The following is a 12521-nucleotide window of genomic DNA, read 5'->3' on the forward strand; positions in this document are numbered from 1 at the left end:
GACGTTTGAAGCTCTCATCTGCAGTTACGTAAAGGGAGCGTTGTTCTCATCTACACTCAGTGGACCTTGTGCTGGCTGCCCTGGTGCTGCAAAGAGGACTGGGTGGTTTTTCTGAAAGGCTCAAAGACTCAAGGCACCAGATACCAGAGGAGGCACTAGAGAGGCTGGGGTGGGAGAAAGCTTGACTTGGAAGCCCTGGATCCCCAACCCTCCCTGCCCAGCCTACCCAGGGCTCCACATAGAACCCACCAGCAAGAGCAGCTCACCGGAAAGGGGGACCAATGAGGCTACCAAGGGAGGCACTCCAGGCCCAGGTAAGGGGAGGGTCTCAGACCTTTTGCCTGACTTCTTCTAGAATGTTAGGAATGCCCCTGCCCTCCCTCCTCTCCCATGTGAAGAATGCTCTGAGAACCACATCAAGTCTCCTATTTCTGTGACCAACAGACACAACCTAGGGGAGGAAGAGTGGATTCTACCTCATGGTCAGGAGCTCCGCCTCCTAATGTGATGGATGTCTAAATAACTGTGGGAATGTTTTTAAATGGCTACACTGCTAGAATGTGGCCAGAAAGGGAAGAAAAGGGGTAGGGAAGGGGAGGGGGTAAAAGGAAAGGGTCTCTTCCAAAAATGGGAACTGAATTCAGCATTTCCAGAGATGGGGATTGCCTCAAAACTTAGTGACGTAGCCACAATGGATTGGTTCATAGTATAGTGTGGTGGTTTGAAAGAAAATGGCCCCCAAAGGGAGTAGCACTATTAGGAGGTGTGGCTTTGTTGAGGTGGGTGTGGCTTTGTTGGAGGAAGTGTGTCACTGTAGAAGTGGGCTTTGAGTTCTCACATATGCTCAAGATACTGCCCAGTGTCTCAGACCACTTCCTGTTGCCTTTGGGAGTCAAGATGTAGGACTCTCAGCTACTTCTCCAGCATGGTAATGATAATGGGCTGGCTAAACCTCTGAAAATGTAAGACATCCATCCCAATTAAATGTTCTTCCTTGATAAGAGTTGCCATGGTCATGGCGTCTCTTCACAGCAATAGAAACCCTAACTAAGACATAGATCTTAGGTTGATGTGGCTCTGTCTGGCCTCCCTCAAATGTCTCCCTCAAATGCCAGCTGCTCTACAGTGACCCACTCAGCTGATATCAGCTGAGGTAACAGAGATGATCTCATCACAGTCCCACTATCCTTCAGGAATCCAGCCAGGGTTCCTTGTCAGCCTCGGGGTGGGCACCTGAACTGAAGGAAGCAAAGACCCAAATGTGGAAGTCATTTCCCTGCTTCCCACTGTGATGTTTGCCGTTATCCCATTGGTCAAAGTCTGCATGGCTGGAGTGGAGGGGTGGGGGGGCTTGAGTCAAAGCCGAGAATCTCATGGTCTTTACTTCGTGACTTTCCTAGGGCAACCTGAAATGCAGGAGACTGTGTTTAACAGCAGAAGACAGGGGCTTCTTGACTCTCTGCCCAAAACTCAATAGGTATTGAAGTCAGAGCTCAGAGGGGAAATAGCAGCCTTATTAAACTATCAAACATGTTTGTCTGTGGGAAATCACACAGGGAGGTTTATCATAGAACTGTTTTCAGAATGAACAGGGACTGGGTTCAAGTATTCAAAGAAAACAATTACATTTAAAGGGCCGTTGCTATGGGACGGGGAAGGCCTGAGAGTTTGAGAGAGATCATTGTCACAGTTGAGTCGACACAGCCGGAAGCAGCATCCACAATGATAGTGAAGACACCAAGACAAAATTAACAAAAATCAACAGCAGGAAAAGCAATCAGCATCCATCACATGAGGAAAACAGGGAGGGAAAGTGGCTACGACTAAGCTAACATCCCCTCCTGGTTACGGAGGGAGCCGCCATACGACATCTGAAATGAGGACATTTCCAGATGTGCACTAGGGTGAGGTGAGGAGCAGAAGCTGCCTTACATGACTCTATAAAGGAGAAGTATTGGGGGTAACAAAGAGCACGCTACCCCCAAAGAGAGCAAGAGCAGACATGTAAACAGAGGGAACACTATGGAAATCCACTCAGCTTCAGCACCTGCTTTTTCATAGAGGAGACCCCTCTTTAACAAATGCTGTGTGGACAACTGGGTTTCCCACATGTATAAGGATGAGACTAGATCCACACATATATCTATACAAAGAAAAATCAATTCAAACTGTGTCAAAGATCTCACTGTAAGTCCTGAATTTCGGGAGCTGCTAGGAAACACCTTAAGGTCATGGCTTAGGCAAGGACTTTCTGAAAAGGACCCCAGGAAATAACAGCAATAATTGATTGGAGTTTGTGTGAAGTTAAAAAGCCCCTGAACCACAAAGGAAACAGCAGAGTGAAGACACAGGAACCCACTGTAGTCAGGCATCTGATGGGGCATTAGTAACCAGAACATATAAAGAACTCAAGAAGTTGAAAGTGAAAAAAAAAAACCCAAATCATTCAATCCATAAATGGGGGGTGATGGAATGAAGGTCCTCAAAGGAAGAAGCACAAACAGCCGATAAATGTGGGAAATGTGCAACATCCTGAGCCATCAGGGAGATGAAAATTAAAACTGCTTTGAGATTCCAGCTCACCTCAGTCACGTGTCTATCATCAAGAAAATAAAGGCCAGTGAGATGTCTCTGTGGGTAAAGGCACTTGCTGCCAAGCTGGATGATCTGAGTCCAATCCCCAGAACCCACATGATGGAAGGTGAGAACTGACTCTACTGATTGTCCTCTGATCTCCACGTGTGTGCTGTAGGATGGGTACAGACATATGCATACACTCAATACATACACTCAGCACACACATACACACACACATACATACATACATACATACATACATACATACATGCATACATACTGTTTTTGAAAAATGAAAGAAATCAAATGATAACAAAATACAGTGAGGATGTCAGGGGGAACCTCCTTATTCTTTGATGGTGGGATTATAAGCTAGTATAGTCACCAATGAAAATTAATATGGAGGTTCCTCAAAAAAAAAACCCTAAAAGTAAGGTACAGCATGACCTAGCTACACCCCTCCTGTGTACATATCTGAAGGAACCTAAGTATACCACAGAGGTACCTGCTGCAACCCATGTTCACTGTGGCTCTATTTCACAACAGCCAAGCTAAGAATCACCCTAGAATCCCACTGCATTTGCTTCTCTGCTTTTGTGATAACCACAGTAACCAAAAGCAACTTGGGGAGCAAAGGGTGATTTGGCTCATATGGCCCAATCACAGTGCGCCATTGATGAAAACCAAAGCAGGAACTCAAGCAGGAGCAGAGGCAGGAACCATGGAGGAAAGCTGACTACTGCCTTGCTCTCCATGGCTGCTCAGCCTTCTTTCTTATACATCCCAAGGCCACCTGCCCAGGGCTGTCACCACCCACAGTAAGCTGGACTCTCCCACATCCATCATTAGAAAATGTTCTGCTAGCCAGGCAGTGGTGGCGCACGCCTTTAATCCCAGCACTCGGGAGGCAGAGCCAGGCAGATCTCTGTGAGTTCGAGGCCAGCCTGGGCTACCAAGTGAGTCCCAGGAAAGGCGCAAAGCTACACAGAGAAACCCTGTTGATGGAAGCAGTTCCCCAGCAGCCTATTTGGTTGTATGACTGTTAGTCCCTGAGATGTCTGAGATCCGACTTCCTCACCTGTAATGTGGGATAGCGCAGGCAGACCTCACATGGGATCACACAGCCATACTGCTCAGTTGGTTCTGGCCTCCCTGTCAGTGAACATGCCCCTCAGTGTACGTATATTTACAGGCTTATAAAGTAAAAACATTTACAAGTTCTCATTATATACAAAATGGAAATTTAAACACAATTAAATCAAATAATACAGATCAATCTTCTTATCTTTCCTGCAAGACTCGGGGCAGCTCAGTGCAGCCCTGGGTCTGTTTCTTTATCTGTTTCATTAAACCAACAAGCTCTTTCCTGGGAGATCTGAGGTGTGGGATCAGGAGACCATGCTCTGTTCACTGATGAAACTGATTTGTTCCCGTGACAATGCTATGGTTTGGCCATTTTATCATTCCTCCTTCAGTTTTGAATCAGTTAGCCTACCATACCTCCAAGGCGGGCTAAGCAAGTTTAACTAGACTCCTCTGGGCGGCAATAAGGTATACCTGGCGAAGTGGGCTTCACCCACAGAGGTTACTGTAGTTGGTTTTTTTTTGGGGGGGGGGAAGGTTTTACTCTTTGAGGGCCCACCACCCAGCTCCCAAATAAATACATGGAGTCTTATTCTTACTTATGAATGCCCGGCCTCTGGGCATTTACCTTTCTCTATTCTCTATTCCTTTCTTTCCTTCTTACTCCATAGCTGGTTATGAGGCTGGGTGGCTGGGTGGCTGGCCCCTGGCATCCTCCTCTTCTTCTCCTTTTCTCGCTCCTCCCTTCCTTCTTTATTCTTCTTCTCTTGATCCTAGATTTCTCCTCCAATTTATTCTCTCTGCCTATCCTTTCTCCTGCCTAGCTATTGGCTGTTCAGCTCTTTATTAAATCAATCAAGTGTTTTAGACAGGCAAAGTAACATAGCCTCATAGAGTTAAACAAATGCAACATAAAAGAATGCAACACATCTTTGCATCATTTAACAAATATTACACAGCATAAACAAATGTAACACATCTTAATATTTCACAACAGGTTACTATTATTGCTGACATTTAATGTTGCCATATAGGATGTAAGTTGGCAGGATCACTTCAGAAAACTTCTGGACAGTAGCTATTAAAACTAACCAGAGGGGCTATTGAGATGACTATGTGGGCAAAGGCACTCACCAGCTAATGATGCAAACCTGACAGCCTGGCTTTAATATCTGGAACCCACATAAAGATGGGAGGAGAGAACCAACTCCACAAAGTTGTCCTCTGACTTCCACATGCATTGGGGTGACATGCACACCTCCCTCTGCTCATATCAAACACACACACACCAACAAAAACAACAACAACCACACCACCAACAACAACTGAAGAAATAAAGTAAAAACTAAACAGAGCTCAGTTGGTCAAGTCCTTGCCTAGTATTCATATAACCCTAGGTTTGATCCATAGCACCATGTAAAACCAGGTGTGATAGCTCACTCCTGTAATCTCAGCACTCAGGAGGTGGAGACAGGAGGATCAGAAGGTCAACAATATAGAGAGTTCACGGCCAGCCTGTCAGAAACAAACAACTAAACAGAAACTGAGCTGTGGCCGATAACTGGGTATCGTGTGCATGAAGTGCACAGGTCTTAAGATATACATCTCAAGGAATGTTTTGCAAATGTACTTGTGACCTAGGTCAAGAACCAGAACTTTCTGGACACTCTGCTTGGCTCTTTCATGCCTTCCTCTCAGCTGCTCCCCGTCTGCCCTCCCTGACACTGTAGATGTAGACAGTGGATAAAGACAGTCTTCATCAGCCTTCTCACTCATGGCTGTGATTTTGTGTCAGATATCTCGTGACAACCAAGGTGGTTCAAATACTCTCCTGATGGGGAAAGCTGCATAGACGTGGTAGAACCCGACTATAGAATCCCACTCACAGTGGGGTTTCCACAGCTCTCAAAAGCCCACTGTGGCCTTCATGAAGTACCAGAGAATGAGAAGATGGAAATATTAATCACCCTGGTTTTGTTTGTTCACACTGTGTATGTGAATTGGAATAGCACACCATAGTTTATTAACAAGTACGGTTATCCTGTATTAACACTATTGTTGAGTTTAAGCCAGTGGAAAGAAGGCTAATTATCCCAATCTGATCATTGTACCTTGAGAAAGAGAGGATGTCTGACAGGTGAGCAATTATGGTGCATGTCATGGAAATTGGTGTCTATGGTAGCATGACTGTTGCCTCAGCTTACCTGAGAGATGGACTTCAGAAGCTATAAGTGAGACGGTTTAGAGTAGGCCAAGGTAGCCAGCCACCTGCCTCAAGCCACTTCCACCCAGGCTGAAGTCAAGGGTAGGCTAGAGGCCATCATCTGCCCTGATGAAGAGGCTTCCGAACAAGGCCCAGGGAAGAGAGAGTCTGCCTGCCTCCCCCTTTCCCCAGCCTGATCTGCCCTCTGCTGCTGTGGCCGCAGCTCTGCTCCAGCTGGCCAGTCTCAAGACAGTTCTGAGAGCCTCCTGTGAACCAGGCTCTGTGCAGAATACTGAAGGTTGCCGGAGGAACATGTGCGGCTCCTGTCTGCAGGGACTCCAGGAGCATCACGGAGCTCAGTGATGGAAGAGACTCGATTCCAGACCAAGTGTGGCCTGTCAGGGCATCTGGGGGAGGCCCTGGCCCCTGCTGTGGGAGGGCCGCAGGGAGAAGAGCGGAAAGGCGACACCAGGCGTGGACACCGTGTCCTCCCGTCTTTTCACACTGCTAGACAGCTTGTTTGTGGGATTTTATTCCTCTCTTAGTAGGATTTCATTCCCCGTCATGGGAATGGCCTCCATCCCTATGCAGGGCTCCCTGCCACCCACCCCTCACACCCTCTGAAGGGTGCACACATGGTACTGCAGCCTAGGAGGAAGGAAGCAGGTCCAGAGAGGAGCTACTAGTGGCCAAGGTCATTTGAATGCCAAGTTTCCCCAAGGCCATCTCCTTTCCCCATGCTGCCCACCTCCTGCCAGGGCAAGGATGCCCTAGAGGAAGGGGTAAAGAACAGGTCTCTTAAAGCAGGGTCCCCCAGCACTGTGGGGCTCCAGTAACCTTAGAAGCAAAGAGGGCCAGTGTTTACAGTGGCCCCAAGGACCTTTGCAGTAAACCTTGACTGCCAGGGTTAGCAATTCCTATCTGTACACTTGCAGCTCTGCTTAGATTCTTGGAGATGTAGAGGAAGGCTCAGGGGTTGAGAAGAGGCTGCCTGGAGCCTCCTAGAGTCACTGGAGTGACCTATGGCCTTGTCAGACAGCGGCAAGATCGTGAAGAAAATCAGCTTACAAAGAAAAAGGCCTGCTCTGGCCCCCAGGAGTGGACAGGCTGGTCAGCGGTCAGGTGGCCCACGGCTCTGGCCTGTGTTGAGGTAGTGCATGATAGGGGAAACTTTGTGAGACTTCCTAAAGGTCCCCAGACCTCTCAACCGGACCACCAAACTGTCACTCAAGGCTTTGGTGAGCAATAGACGAATACTTGAAGGCATGTTCTTGCAAGCCACTTACGAATTACAAATGGGAAAGATGCATCTTGGCAGAGGATGAAGTGAACATTGTCTCAGCCAGGCTTTCAAAGTTACCTCCACAGAGGGACAACGGGACCTCACAGCCCCTAGTGTGACCTGGCCTCCTCTCCATGCTGCTCCAGCCCCGCATGCAGATCTTGAGGCTAACCATCTTTTGTATGTATGTTATGTGGGGTCTGCACATGTGAATATGCACACGTGTGTGGGCGTGCACACCCATTGTAACATGAATCTGAAAAGGGCTTATTAATGAAAACAAGCCCGGGACCAGGTATCGGAGTGAATGCTGAAAGATCAGAGAAACAGAACCAGCCACAGCTAACCTCGCCTCGCCAACTTCTCAGCTGATCTCGTTTCCTCAGACTGGAAGCCTCTGTGTCCTCATCCGAATGCATCTCAGCTGAACTGTTCCTAAAAGCCAAAAGCTTAACCAGGTTCTAGTTCCTGCTCCTCACGCCTTATATACCTTTCTGCTTTCTGACATCACTTCCTGGGATTAAAGGCATGTGTCACCATGTCTGTCTGTTTCCAGTGTGGCTTTGAACTCACAGAGATCCAGATGGATTTCTGCCTTCCAAATGCTAGGATTAAAGGTGTGTGTGCCACCATTTTCTGGCCTCTGTATCTAGTGGCTGTTCTGTTCTCTGACCCCAGATAAGTTTATTAGGGTGCAATATATTAGGGAACACAATATCACCACAACCCATGCATGCCCAGATGACATAGGAAGACATGAGGTATCCTTCTCTACCACTCTGATTCCTTTGAGAGAGTTGGAAACTAGAGCTAGGCTGGTGGGTGGCAAGTCCAGCCAATCTTCCATCTTTGCTGGATCCTAGTGCTGGGTTTACAGGGGCATTTGTAACGTGTCCAGCCTTTCCTGGAGATCTGAACTCAGGTCTTTGGGCGTGTGCCGTGGATGCCCTTAACCACCGAGCTGTCTCACCAGCCCTTAAATCTAAACTTGAGGTAACATCACACCACCCCAAATGCAAGGACACACACTCAACAAACAAAAGTCTCTTATATTTTCCCAGGAACTGTCAGTGTCGTGAAGGCCAGAGAAAGACTGTGGACCATTCTAGACGAGAGGAGACCAAAGAAACACAGCAGTTCAAGGTGACAGGTGGTCCTAGATGGCACTCTGGAGCAGGAAACTAAGTCCCCCAAAGGCCAGGACTTGGAAAGTGAACAACACCAGGATGCAGGCACAGATGAGAAGAAAACATTGGGAATCCGGGTAGAAGCATGCCTTGTGTCCCACAGTTGGAGGATGGGGCCACTTGGACATACCTGCCCGGTCACAGCACATGCCCCCTCTGCCCCATGACCCCAGCTCCCAAAGTCAGTTCTACACACTCTGACAGAAGGCACACAGACCCCTGCTTTCCTTACATCCCTGTGAAGCTGAAAAGCTGGTAAAAATCAGTCTAAGATCCAGAGGGCACAAGAGGGTAGAATTAACCATCCTCTAGAGGGTCACAAATGGGGTGGGGACTTGATGTGACTGATACTCGTTTTTCTTCATCTAAGTGCTCCATATGGGGTGTGGACAGTCTGGAAAGCTTTTCAGCTTGCTCACTCATTTGTGCATATTTTAAACATATATTATTCTTAAGTCAGATTTGTGTGTGTGTGTGAATAGACCAGAGGTTAATCTTGGGTGTCTTCCTCTCCTGCTTCATTCAACAAGGCATAAACATGTCGCCAGCATCAACCTCCTGACTGCTTGAAGAATGAGACTTTGCCCACCAGCCCCACATGGGAAGCCCTCCCCTTGTAGGCAGGAGTAGCGGGAATCAGGAAAGGGTCCCTTAGAAACAAGAAAAGGACCGGTGTGACGGGGAGAGTGACAGAAGCTTGTGGCCCAAGGGAGCAGAAGACGACTCCGGAAGGACAGGGAAGCTGTCCCAGATGCAGACTGGCATGGTGACCGTGACCCTCCTCTAATGGAAATGTTCCTCTCCCCTCTTTCTTTGTGCTCCCCGGGGCTCTGGTGGTGACCCACCGGCCCTGCTTCCCTGCCCTGCTTTTCCTAGCTCTTCCTTTAGCCATCACCTGACCAGATGCTAGCATTTCTCTGTCAGGATCCTTCCTCTGAGATCCCAACCCAGGATGCCCCACACTTCTGGACTCCCCACCCCATCCAAAGATGTGTTATAGCAGTGCTTGACTCTACTCTGGGAGAGACAGAGCCTGCAGGGGCAGAGGGTACATCGGATTGGACCTTAATCCCCACTGCTGGCATGCCGGGGCCTTCTGAGAGGTGGACGTTCATGGTGGAGAAAGTGAGAAGGCACATGCTTATCGTGAAAGAGAAGAGTTTGGGGAAAGGGTGGTTTTTATTAACACCAGCTGTGGAGGCCAGGTCGCACTCAGTGGTCTTCCTCACTCTCTCTCTCTACATTAGTTTTTTGCAGCACGAATCTTAATTGGTCTTAATAATAAAAACCTGGAGCCAGATATTGGGGTAAATGCTGAAAGATCAGAGAAGCAGAGCAGCCAGCCACTAGAAAGACTTCTCACCTCTACGGAATACTCAGGCAGAAGGGGCTGAGCTCCTGTTTCCACCCTGCCTTATCACTTCCTCTCTCTACCCAGCCATATCACTTCCTGTTTCCTCCTCCCAAGTGCTGGAATTAAAGGCATGAGATCCCAAGTGCTGGGATTAAAGGTGTGTGCCACCACTGCCTGCCTGGCCTCTGGTGGCCAGCTCCGCACTCTGATCTCCAGGCAAGCTTTATTTGTTAGAGTACAAACAGAATATCACCACAGTTTTTGAGGCAGGATCTCTCACTGAATGGAGAACTTACGGATTTTGCTAGCCTGGCTGGCCAGCATGCCCTAGGGATGTTGTCTCTGCTTCCCCCAAGTTGGGTTTACAGATGTTTGCTGTATACCTGGCTTTTGGCACGGGTGCTAGGAAACCAAACTCAGGTCCTTAGGCTTCCACAGCAAGTGCCGTATTGACTGAGCCATCTTCCCAGACCCACTAGTAGATTTTATACCCTTGATCCACCTAGCACTCCCTCCTGTTCTTACCAGGTAAATGCTAACTTACAGACAAAGAAATGGTTCAGAGAGGGCAAGTAGCTCACTCAAGACCACACAGCCAGCAACTCAAACAATTGGGATTTGAATTGTCCAACTGTCTTGTACTCGTTCCACCCATTTCTTAATAAACACCCTCATTATTAAGTGATGACTCACACTGCAGCAATGGCTCCTAATTAAGTTTGGGAATCGGAAAAGCATTTGGGCAGTGCTCGGAGGAGGCCGGCGTGGCAGAATTACTTCCATACCAAGCTTTCTTCCCCGGCCAGGGAGCGGCTGGATTTCTCCTTTTGCATTCCTTGCTGTTCCCAATGAGCAGATGACCAGCTTCCGCCTTCCCTTCCTCCCCGGGCTGCCTCAGACCCTTTGTATAATAGGGGCAAAGAAACCACTAGAACCATCAACTGAGAAATCCATCGATAAATCAGTTCCTACTTCCCCAAGCCATGACTATGGGGGGCAGTTACTGACCCATGGTGGACACAGGGAAGTCTCAGACTCCAGTCCTCAAATGCAATGACAACTCCAGGAAAAGTGCTTAGTTTTGCAGCCAGAGGTCAGAGAACACATCTGTTCCCAAGCTTCAGGTTAAACCATCACGCAGAGAAAGCCATGGCCAGTTTCCCTCTCCTGCCAAGAAGAGCTGGTCTGACGGAAGCCAGTTGGGAAACCCAGCTTCATGTTCTCTAACCTGTAGTCTGGAGGCCATACCTATTGATCACCCGTGGGATGGTGGCTGGGCTGGGTGGTTGGCATCTCCTCCCAAACCAGCTGTGAGGGAATCTACAGGGCCTCTCTCCTTCGTGGTCTACCAGCTCAGAGGCACTCTGGCAAATAAGATTTTGAAAGACCTGGTGGGGGACTGTGTTAGCTTCCCACCACTATAACGATATACCTGAGGTAATCAACTTAGAGAGAGAGAAGGCTGGCTGTAGTTCATGGCTTTCTATGCTTCCAGCCCATTACTGGCTGACCACTTCCTTCAGGCCTCCAGAAGGGCACAAAATGGCAGTGGTTGGGAGCATAAGGCAGAGAAGATTGCTTACCTGATCTTGAGGGAGAGGAAGGGACTGGGGTCCCACAACCCACGAAAATACCCCAAAGACTTCAGAGCCTGTCATAAAGGTTCCCTCACCTGCCCATAGTGCCACTCTGAGGACCTGGCCTTTCACACAAAAGCTTTTGGGGGGATAGTCAATGTTCAAACTTGAGCAAGGATGTAAGAGTGGGGTGGATTTGGCATGTGGCCTCCAGCTAACTATACAACCTCCCTGAGGCTCAGCTTACTCCTCTAGAAATGGAGCTGATGGGAAAGAGGGAGAAGGCTGAGCGGCGTGATCCTCCCCTTCCCTAAAAGACAGACAGCTACAAAAGCTGGTGCACGGTCTGCTGGTGGCCTCCATTCTGACCCCAAGTGCCACTGATGAAGGAGAGACTGGGAATCGCCCATGCCAGGATGGCTGTGGCCCTTTTCCTGGTAGATGAGAGCTCATTCCGGCACTGTGAAGACCCCGTGGGCCAGCTCCTGTGGACGGAACACAACGTTCGCCAACCCTTGTCCCCTTCCTTCTCTTCTGTCCTCCCCCACACTGCTCCGCCCACACCAGCCCTTCTAGTTCATCCCCACCCCAGGACCTTTGCACAGCTGTTCCCTCTGCCTCTCTCCCAAGCTGTCATGGGGCTCCCTTGCAATCAGGCCCAGCTGATCACATGAAGGTGGTGGCCGTTTTCTTTGGAGGACCAGGCTCTGCAACCGTGTCCATAGACCGGAAGGTGGGCGAGTGAGGTGGGTGTTGGTGACCAGGGGTCGGGGGGTGGGGCTAGTCAATTGCAGGTTAGTGGTGGGCTGACGGATTAATGAACAGAAAGGAAAGCAGTGGGTCTGAAGTCCCGTGGCCCCTGCCTTTGTTCCGGTCTTCCCACTCATGACCTTGGCCGAGCTACTTGTGTTCTCTGACTCACTGTCCACACATCTGCCCAACACAGAGCAAACTCTACCCCACAGGGCTACCTCCGGAGCACAAGTGATAACGTGAGCCTTTCCGTTGCTTGCTCACTGGATGTTCCCTGGGGCGTTGGAAGTGTTTTCCTCAGGATGGTCCCAGCAGTCTGTAACTTCATCATGTTTGCTCCCTTTAGAGCAAGCATCAAGATCTAGCAACTTCTGTGGAACAACTATAACGTTGAGACTTTGATGGGACGATGTTCTCGAATCTCCTCCAGCTTCCTTGAGATGAGGAAGCTGATGCCAACCCAGCTGTCAAGAGTCAGCACCTTGAGTAGGAGGATCTCAAGGCC

This window comes from Peromyscus maniculatus, chromosome 4, assembly GCF_049852395.1.
Source record: "Peromyscus maniculatus bairdii isolate BWxNUB_F1_BW_parent chromosome 4, HU_Pman_BW_mat_3.1, whole genome shotgun sequence".
NCBI classification, from domain to species: Eukaryota; Metazoa; Chordata; class Mammalia; order Rodentia; family Cricetidae; genus Peromyscus; species Peromyscus maniculatus.